The following is an 11052-nucleotide window of genomic DNA, read 5'->3' as shown; positions in this document are numbered from 1 at the left end:
CCTGGGCTCCGCGGGGGCCAATCTGCCTGGAAGGAGGGTGGCTGGGGGGGGAAGGGGACAGCTCTCCCAATTCCGGCTGCACTGGGGAACTGCAGCTTTGCTGGGGCTTCTCTTTGAGAGGGTGTGTGGGAACTTTGCTGACGCAGGGCCCCCAGTGCAGAGGCCCAGCCCTTTACATGCAGATGCAATGGGAGCCCACCCCTGGCCCGTGGCTGGGGGTGCATAGAGGTGAGTGGGGGGGGGGGGAGGAGGTAGATGTAGCATATGTCACCCAGTACCACCGGGGCAGGAGGCCAGCTCCTAGGCTCCCGCCAGCGCCCTGGACCATGTTCTGGCTCTCAGGGTGTCACTGAGCCCAAAGAGTCAGTTACTCGGTCTAGTAAGGGGGAGAACCGGGCCCGCCTGGCCGCCAGCCCTTCTGCGTGAGCCGCCCCCGGTGCTAGTCTGGGCCGTGGGCCGGATTCCTTGCAGGGGAACTGCACTGCGGGGAGCTCCAGCTGGGGTGAATTTAGCCCAGTCAGCCACGAAGGCCCCTGAAGGTGGCAAAATGGGCCACAAGGAGCTGACTGAGGCTCTTGCCCCCCCGGGCAATACGCTGCACAAGCAGGAAAACGCACCGGCGTCTCTGCTGGTGCTCAGCGCCAAGGCGTGTCCTGGGGGACTGGCCCAGGTGGCTGGGTGCGCAGCAAGGAGCCATTCCCCTTGGGTAGAGCATGTCCGGTGCCCTCCCGGTCAGCAGCCGCTGAGTGCCGCTCGCACCTGAGGGCCTCTGCAGCGCAGGCAACAAGCGGGCGTCTCCCTCCGGTTCCCAGGGGAGATCCCCACCGCTGGCGGCCTCCCAGCTGGGCCAGACCTGCTGGGGTAGGGAGATGAGCCGGGGCAGCCAGGGAGTTCAGTGGGCAGGGGGCTCATTACGCAGCTCTCACGAGCACTAACCTCACTCAAAAGCCAAATCAAACCGGCTGAGTCTGAAAACCAGTGGGGAAGGCCCCACCCCCACTCCCTCCCCCAAAGCACCCCCACCCCCCATTCTGCTAGAGGATTAATTGTTGCAGCTGGATTGGGGGCCAAGGGGTTACAAGCTGCATTGGGCAGGGGTCACATTCTGGGCATTCCTGTCAGAACCAGCAGGTCCTCAAGCTCCCTCCCTCCGGCTCTGTGCAGGGAGCTGAGTGGGCTGTGCACCCTCCCTTGCCCCCTCCACCCGGGACTGGCTCCGCCTCAGTTTCCCAGTCTCAGCTGATCAGGTTCCCAGGGCCAGCCATAATTTCTACCTCTGCTTTTCCCGCCTTCTTCTAAACCTGCCATTGCTGTGACGAGAGTCAGCTTGGGACCACAAGCCTGGCAAACAGAGAATTCAAAGCAATGTAGGTATTCCTTAATCTTACCCCATTACGCTTGCTCCAGATTGTTCCCCAGCCTACCACCCCTTCGGACAGCGGAAACCACGGTACTCAAATCAAGAACACAACTGTCACGTGCAGAGGGTCTTTCATCCACCCTCAGGGAACACGTCTGGGACTCGTGTTGCAGAGATGTCCTCTCACCCCCGTGCAGGTCAAAGCCCAGCACCACTTACCCCCTGTTTGGATAGCTGTGACTCTCGGAGCCCCCTCAGTGCCCGCTGGCAGAGAGCCCACTCTACTGTCACTCATACCAGGCCCGGCCCACTCACTGCCCTCAACACACTGTGGTCATCAAAGGTATCCAAAAGAGCCACCTAGACAGCGGCAATCACTGGTGACGCTACAGCTGAGGGAGCCCAGGGAGGGAGACTGGGGAGATGAACCCAAATCTTTCCACCTTTAGCACACAGCACAAAAACTCACTTGTTTGCATGAGCTTTTCCCGTGACAGGAATGGCGGCAGAATCCCTGGCAAAACTTTCCCAAGGAAGCCAGCTAGTGAGAGCAATGCCGCCCCCGCGGAAAGCACCAGAACTGCTCCGAATTCAGCGAGCACAATCCTTGCAGATGCTTTTAAAATGACGTGGGTTTGGCTGGTGCCTAGACACTGTGGTGGTGGGTGCATTACAAATGCCGTAGATTAGAGTCAGCCTGATAGTGTCTTTATCTGGCTTTTGCCAAGATGCGGAATAACTTCAGGGCAGGACACCCACAAACAAAATAACTTCCATGCAGCAGACCCACAAAACATAAATGGTTATTTTAAAGTGCAATCAAAAGATACAATTCTATAGCTGTCCTAGTAACAGCTGAGGATCTGACTCATTTCAGGAGTGCTCCACATATTAGCATGGGCAGACGCAGTGTGTTATTCAGTGAAGAACCAGCCCTGCAGCTCTCACTCACAGGAGTCACCCCCCTGAGCTCCACATAGCTAGTCACACAACTGAAATGTTGGCTCTGAAGCCAGTTGACAAGTCCCCTTTAAAGAAGCTGCATGCATGAGAGGCAGGGAAAGTCTCACTTTCCCAGAGAATGCTGGGCGAAGGAGTCTCAGCTTGCAGAGAAGTGCAATATCTGTGACCTGTGAGCAGCTGCCTTGCAGCAGCTCATCCATGTGGCCAGAGAAACAGGAGCTCAGATTGACTTGGGTCTATCCCTGGTGCATCCTTTGGTATTTAAGACGCCTCTGGGGAGAGATGCCTCCTGTCTCACAGGTGCTAAGAACATTCATAAGCTTTTGTTCCCCTGGTTTTAGGTTTCTGAAGGGGTTAGCGTCTGCAGTGAAATCATTACTTGGTGGAGAAAACACCCCCAGCGCTGCCTATCTGCTGCCCAAACCTGGAGCCAGGCTGAAATGGAGTTAAAAACTGTCAGCTAAAAAACCCTAAAACAATTAACTGTAGAAAGAAAGAAAGAAAAACATCTTCCACTGTTACAACACTAAGAACAGGCTAGTTCGGGAGTTACATGTCAGTTGAAAGGCTTGCTGAGGGTTGTCCAAGCCTTTCCAGTGACCAGTGAACGAAGACGTGGTTTATGGCTTTGTATCAGTCAAGCAAAGTATGTAGGTTCTGGATGAAGCCAGAAGAACTGGGAAGGTTTGCTTTGAGAAGTGAAGCCTGGGGACGGAGTGGGGACAGGCTGCTAGGGCACAAGCCAGTGTAGCATGTAGGGTTACCCTAACCTACACTGGGGCCGGATACTACTCCTGGAGCTGCCTCCACTTGGTCTCTGTACTGAGCGGTGGGGCACGAGAGCCCTGGAGTCAGGCCTGTTGTGTCCTGTATACCCCTCCACAACACACCTACAGCTGGAGGGTTAATGGGTGTCCTAGGGATAGTTCTGAACTGAGCTCCGTCTCTGCATACCCTCAGGCTTTGGGGAAGTTTGCGGATGGACCCAAACATTGTCCGCTAGGCTCATCTCTAGGGGGTACCTGGACTGCTGGGGTCAGGCCCCTGCTGGTGTCAGTTGGCCTAGCTCTGCTGAAGCCAATGACAGTTTACATCAGCTGGTGATGTAGCCTGTAAGTAGCAGCCATCTTACCGTGCCTTCCTTGGCGAACAGTCGCCTCTGGATGCTAAAGCCTATTGCGTGAACAGGAACATTCGTTTCACTTTTGGGCCCTGGCTGCCCTTCTGAATTCAGTAAATACCGGCACGCCGCTGGTGGAAATACTGGATCTAACACACCGTGCACAGGGACTGCAGGAGAGCAAAGGTAACCGCAAATCTGACTGAAACACTGCAGAAATGGTGTCTCCTGGGCTGGCCAGTGCTAGCAAGCCATCAGTACGCATCCCGAGAGCCCCTCATCCTAGCGCGCAGCTCAGGCCTCTGCTCTGATCAGGTTTTACAAGCGAAGCAAAATCAGTGCTGGTTTGTCTGAGGAAGGGAGACCTGCGTGTGTGCTCAGGAAGTAGTTCCATCGAGCCGTAGGAATGGAGGCCGCGATGTCACCATCCTTTAGATGCAATATTAAGCCGGGGTCCTGGACGTATGTTCAGTAATGATCCAGTGGCACGTTTCATAAGAGCAGGGGGGTTAACGCTGGTATTCTGGATGATAGGTGTAGCTTGTCTGCTTATGGTTTTGACTGATCCGTCTTCTGTGGATGCCAATAGCAAGTCACCCGCCAATGCCAATAGGAGCAGAACTGGGTCCCCAATTCACCTTCCTCACCCAATGCTCTCCCCTGCCTCAAACGAATAGGGTATTCTTCACTTTCCATCAGAAGCTTGTTTGCAGTAATGCTGTGCGTTGATACAAGGCTGGTATGTTGTATCCCAGAGCTGGCTGCACAATGGGCAGCATGACACAGTTTCTGGATGGTTACATTTGCAAAGCATTTTTAGTTTCTTCAGGGTGCAAATGCATGTTAAGTGAATCAATTAACTTTACTTTTTAGAAGCACGTCAATTGTTAGGAGCCACATTCCTAGCAGAGCCATTAAAATATACAGTAACGAGAACTACTGTCAAACTGTCCTAAGCAGGTTTGCCAACTCTTGTGATTTTATTGACAGTCTTGTGATACTTGGCGTTACATGAGAATCTCAACTTTCACTTAAAAAAAAGGTAATTTTCCAGCCCTCATGTTTGCAGAGAAAAGCTTGAAAACATGACCTGGGTGTGAGCTAAAGACTCAGAAACCAGGAGGCAAAGGACAAGAACCCAAGTATATTGGGTTGTAAAATCTCATGTTTCTCCAGCCAGTCTCATGATCTGAGGCCTGATTCCCGATTTTTTGATTGCTTAAGGTGAATGACACTGCACAGGAATGAATTACACACAGTATTCCAGAATGAATGATTAGACTTTGCATTTCCTCACCAGAGGATCTCAGAGCTCTTTCTAAACATTAACTAACTCCCAAAACCAGAAATTGTGTATGATACATATTTACATGTATGCAAACTGGGGCCCAGCTAAGTTACACAGAATGGTGGAATTATTCATTGCAAACGTCTTAGTCCTTGTCTCTGCCCAGGAACCTTTTACAAACCACGTATTTTTCATCATTCTTAACTATTCCATGCATGGTTTGCACAAACAATTATCAGCCTATGGCTTTGAGTGTGAACTGTTCAATTTACCTTATTAGCTGTTCACCATTCGTGGTATGTGATTGGTCACCTCAATCACATGGTATTGTTTCTTCTCCCTGATTGGCTTATTGACATTTTTGAAGCAGGAGATTAGCAAATAAGGGAAGAACAGCCTAGAGCAAGCCCACACAATCACACACAAACAGCCTCGTTGTGGTGGGAACAGAGACACCCATGGAGAGGGCCAGCACATGGGTGTTTTGAAGGTCTGAAGTGCAATTTCAGTGGTGTGTGGCATTGTGCTACCCCTCTGCACCAGCATGAATTTCACCCACGAAGCGCAGCCATTTCTCAATCATTTGGGTGAGCAAAACGCCAGTCACACAAATACACGGGGTGCACAGACATGCTGGAACTGAACTCCACATCAGTGTTTGCAAATTCTGTTTTACAGTATTTGAGCAGCTCTGATGTTAAATGACTTGCCCACGGCCACAGAACATGTCTGTAGCAGACATGGAACAGAACCCAGGAGCCCTGAGTGCAGTGTTGGACTAGCTAGGATGTGGCCGGACAATAACGCCAGATCCAAACACCCCCGAGCTCGGGAGCATTCCAAGCACAGATCTGTATCTAGATCCCCACTGTCTGGCTCCTTTCTGCTACCAGCTTTCAAACCTGATGTGAGCAACCCTGTCCCTCAGCTGTAGGTGTCCTTTCAAAGCGCAGCTGAAGACGTGAGCAGAGCCCAGGGAAGTGCCTAAAATAGAAGGGCAAGAAAATGAAGAGGGAGGCTGAAGTCTTGGCAGCGAGACTTGAGGGATTTAAAGCGACGGGCAGACTGAGAATCACACGTGGAACTGGACTCCAGTACATGGCTGCAGCTCTCTCCTACAGCTTTGTACAGCACCCTGGGAGCTCTCTGCATTAGGCCTGACATCAGCTGCTAATACCTTGCTGGTCGATACGGGATAGTATTTCTCCTTGCCACTGATCCCTGCTTACTGTGCAAATTGTTGGGATGATAAAACCACCCAAACCCTAGGGCACCAGACTCATCTCCCATCTCAAATTCAAGGCACCTGCTGCATCAAGTTGACTGAATAACTCAACTAAGAAGCCTTAAACCAAGGCTGCAACTGACATATTGAAGCTATCAACGAGTCCAGAGAGCGGCAAGCGGCCAATTGCCTTCCAGGCTAGGAGCTGGCACGAAGGTCCCAAGCACCCAGATTCCAGCTGCAGTGAGTGAAAGCTGCAGGTGTCCAGCACCTCCGAAAACCAGGCTGTGAGGGCCAGATCCTGCCAGGTGCTGAGCCCCCTGAAGTTAATGAGATTCAAGGAAACGGACAGATTGTCTGATTCTGCCAGGTGCCCCAAGTCCTTTGTGCTCACACCTTCATGGTGCAAAGTGCTTCGTAAGCAGGTGACAAGCTGCGTCAACTACCACTGGCTTCAATGGGGGCTCCGAGTGCTCAGGACCTCACAGGGATGAGCCCTCTTATACACAGGTGAGCAGTTCCCGCAGTTCCTTTGCTACAATAAAACACTGACCGCTTGCTCAAGACAAATGGTTGTTTTAGTCCCTCCCCGCACTAACTCCTCCTCCTGCTCTTGGCACTTTCTGCCCAAAGACCTTCTGCGTCTTCCTCCAGACACACCACTGTTGGTGCAAGGGCCTTCTCCTCCTGCCCCTGGAACAGCCCCCCTGCATCTTTTCACCACGCCTCATTTCAAATCACAGCTGACATCTCCCTTCTCTTTGCCCTTTGCCTCCGAATGTCTCTCTGTGTGTCGCTGGCTGCTTGCGAGAAGATACCAGGAGCTCAGGTACAGCCCGAAAGGGAGAACAGGCGCTCTGGATACTCACCAGCCAACAGCAGAAATGCAGCAAGCAGCAGCTAGTTACCAAATGGCCCCTCTAAGCCTGCCGCTGTGTCTCTCTTTGCCAAATTTAAAGGGCCAGACCCAGCAAGGCCTGCTGGGGAAAAGTTCCTAGGAGAGGGCAACCTTGCACCAGGGCAGCTAGCAGAGATCCGGCAGTTCTAAAGGAAGGGCTGATGCTCAATATCACAGAGCGTCCTCGTACCCTGCGTCTTTGGCCGTCTGGGACGTATTAGGGATGGCACTTCCTGCAGAAGATGCCTTGTCCGCCTCGCTTCTCCTAGTCTTGTCTTTGTGGTCTCTTCACGCCAGCTCTTCGTTCTTGGAAATGACTCCCTGTCCAAAACGATCTCCCCCTTCTCAGTGCAAAGCCTGTCCGAGACGATTCCTAGCAGATGTTTTCACCCCCTTGATCTGTTTATCTGGGGTGAAATCTCAGCTCTGTGGAAGTCAATGGCCTGACAGTTTGCCCACTGATTTCAGTAGGGGCAGTTCTTCATTCCTGGTGTTTAGAGTTTGTCTGGCATCTATTTTTGAGTGAGATTGCAAGTTCTTTGGGGGCAGGGGCTTTGCCTTCTAATACGTTTACTAGGAACAAGCAGGCTCTTGGCATGTTAAATAACAAAATCACATGTAATAAGGGCCTGATCGTGCAAGGTGCGGAGAGCTCACAGCTCCCCCTGGGAGAAATGGGAGTGGAAGGGGAAGGTGCTCTGGTCCAAAAAAAATAATAATAAATAAATAAAGGTTTTTTTTTGCAGGAAATTTTGACTTTTAAAAAAATTTTCCATTACATTTTTTTGGATGAAAAACTGAAATCAAAATTGATTTTTTTTTTTTTTTGGTTTTGAAAACTTTTCAGTAAAAATATTGTTTTTCCGAAATCAAAAAACTAACTTGTGTGTACTGAAAACTGAACCATAAAACAAAACACGTCACCAAAACCTGAAACCTTTCACCAGAAGATTTCACCCAACATGAACATTTCTCATTAATTAATTTTGTTTGGATCCAAAGGTCGTTTCAGAAAAAGTTTGTGCCCAGCTCTGGTGCTGTTGAGCATGCTGCAGGGTTGGGCACTAGAACTGCTTGCAAAAATAGGAAACGTGACAACAAGAGAACGTGCAGGAAGTGTAAAGGAGGAAACCCATCCACTACAATAGAGCTAAATCCAGGCTGCTGTACACAACCAGACACCTCCAGGGGAAGGGAAGGAGTTGAAGGATTTTGAGCTGGGCATTCTGGAGCATTTCCAGTTTGCAAATTACCACTAGTTTGTTAGGCTCTAATTCAGTCCACACCAGGACATTGCTTGCAAACCCCTTTTTAAAGAAGATCCAGCCTGAAGCCTCCATCTGATTGCACCACCAGGCCCATGTGCATTCTGTTCGAGTGTGTCCTGGCTGCACAGGCTGGAGGCCGGGAGTGGGGGAAGGGTGTTACTATTACTGAATGGAAGGCAGAGCTTGCTTAAAGTTCATTCATTAGTCCCAGCAGAACTGGAATGCGGCGGAGAAGAAAGTGTGAGCTGAAGGTTCCTGGAGATGTGTAATTTCAATTAGTGCCCCCGTTGCATTACAAATCCCAGGAGAGGAGCGTTAAGATGTGGTTTAGACTCCGTCAGAAGAGCAGTAGCTCTCTGTAGCTGATGGAGAGGGCAACATACACACGATGGCAGATACCTCTAGGCTCAGTTCCGCTTCTGTGGAGGACACATGGCAGCTGACCATTGTCAAATGGAGGACAGCTGCAGCTAGGATGACCAGACAGCAAATGTGAAAAATCGGGACAGGGGGTGGGGAGGTAATAGGAGCCTATATAAGAAAAAGACCCTAAAATCGGGACTGTCCCTATAAAATCGGGACATCTGGTCACCCTAGCTGCAGCATCTCTTTCCCCTCCCCAGCACAGGCTTGCTGGGTCTCATGAAACAGGAGCTTAGCGGCACCTCTTTTGCAGGGCAGTGCTGGAGTGGGCAGTGCTGTACCGTCCAGAAGGAGATGCAGGGTATGTCTACACTGCACAGACAAACCAGCAGCACCCAATTTCAGAGCCCGGGTCAACTGACTCAGGCTGACGGGGCTCGGGCTGCAGGGCTAAAAATAGCCGTGTAGAGGTTCAGACTCAGGCTCCGAGAGCCTCCCGTCACTGGGATTCAGAGGACGGCTTCCAGCCCACGCCCAAAGGTCTACACTGCTATTTTTATCCCTGCAGCCTGAGTCAATTGACCTGGGCTCTGAGACTCGGCGCTGTGGGTTTTTCTTTGCAGTGTAGACATACCTGCAGTTATTGCTTTAGAGAGCTTCTAGGTCAAGTTAGACACCCCATACACGGGTGACCAGACCAAGGGCCATTTTGGGCTTTATTGCATTGAAGTGAACCGTTAAAGATCCCTATATTTAAAACGTCCCCCAGTTTTCAGTTGTCACCCCAGCTTCACTCAGCTAAAGCGTGCTATCAGTTTAGGGGCCTTCTTCTGCAGTCCTGGTGTTGATGTGACCTCTGGATGCAGAGGGGCTGCAGGATCGGGCCCGAAGGCACTACCCTGTTTAGCAAAGAGAGGCAGGTGTGCTCTCACTCGTTCAGCCTTAAGAGATAAAAGGGGCTGCCAGGGGCTTAATGTCCATCGTGTTTTCAGATCCTCCTGTGTTTACAGCAGAAGTCGTGAGCAGAGTAGTAGTTAGCACAGCCCAGTCTGTCACCACCACTCTGCAGTTTGCAAGACAGACGTGCCATAAAAATACCCCAGAGGCCAGCCAGCGTGTGAGCTGCTGCCATCCGCCCTCAGCCCCTTATCAGCGTGAGGACAGCTCCTCAAGTGAGGAGAGACAGGACAGAAGTGGCTCTTTAGGCTGACATTGTTCTCCGACTGGTTACTTTACCCGTGGTGTCTAGGGTCTGCTGGCACGCAAACAGGGGCCCTTTTCCACCAATATGCTCCCTCGGAAGGAACACCCAAAACCTTCCCTAAATCCTGCTGGGCGTCAGACAGAATCACCGTGTCCCTTGCACGGGATTATTCTTCTAAGGATGCAGGGTCAGCTCGGCTATCAGAGCCTGGGCAGGCACAAAACACAGCCCCGGGGTATGAAGTAAAACCAGCAAATAGACCCTCTAGAGATGGAGTCTCCCCCCGCCCCAGACCCAGAGCAGAGCTAGGTGGTGATCGAGGCTGAAGGATCAGATAGCAGCTGACCAAACTCTTCATCCTCCCCCTTTGCACGCCAGTCCCCCATGGGCACCCTAGGAGCACTGGCAAGTCCCGAAGGTTGTCAGATCTAAGCTCGGGCCAAACCATCCCTGGAAATGAATTCCAAAGTCCAGGATCCCTGGTGCCAGCCGCCTCCCAACTCAGCCAGGGGGCTGTCAGCTCCAGCGCATCCCTTTGATGATGTGAACAGCTGGAAGCCACATTTCAAACGCTTTCTAAGCGGAGGAGCGAGCCAGGTTGGGTACAGTAAGAAAAGGTTCAGACCATACTATGAGCTTGTTCAGTCTGAGAATCTCATGGGAACAGGCTTCCCTGATGGATTTCCAGTATTTGGCCTGGGACTAGCTTTTTTCCTGCTATTCTTTAAGTGACTTGCCTGAGGTCACACAAGAAGTCTGTAGAAGAGCCAGGAATTGCACTGAGATCTCCTGAGTTCCAGTCCAGGGCCCGAAGACCGGGGCACAGCATCCTCTGTCTCATGAGGGTCCAAAAGTGAATACAAAGACATTAGCTTAAGTGTGCTCAGTTTCCTTTTTTACTGCAGAAGAGGCTCTGGGCTGGGGCTGGCTTTAAGATACAGGCCAGTTCTTATTTTTATCCAAGATCTTAACTGCACTTTCCAAAGTGATCTCGCGTTAGACCTGTCTCAGTTTTGGGGGCCTCGCTCATGGTTTGGCACTAACGTGGAGGCACACCCAAAATTGCACCCAGGAGACCCATTTTCCAGTTCCCTGAGCACAATCGTCCAGACAATTAAGGACACATAAGAAACTGTGTTAGGGCATCAAAGCACATGCACAAACCAGACAAATGCAGCAGGAATGTCTTTTCAGAAGACAACTTCCAAACACTAGGGATGTCAACACCTCTTGATGCCCAATGGGGCGAAGCGAGAAGTATCCTATTGGTTGGATATTTTCCCTAGGAACTGGATTGTGTTGTTTATACACATTCTTATCTCCAGAATCAGTTCATGTATCGGGGGGAGCCGGGTTAGTCTGT

The sequence above is a fragment of the Emys orbicularis genome, chromosome 9 (genome assembly GCF_028017835.1).
Source record: "Emys orbicularis isolate rEmyOrb1 chromosome 9, rEmyOrb1.hap1, whole genome shotgun sequence".
In the NCBI taxonomy this organism is placed as follows: Eukaryota; Metazoa; Chordata; order Testudines; family Emydidae; genus Emys; species Emys orbicularis.
Note: the sequence above shows the minus strand (reverse complement) of the source record.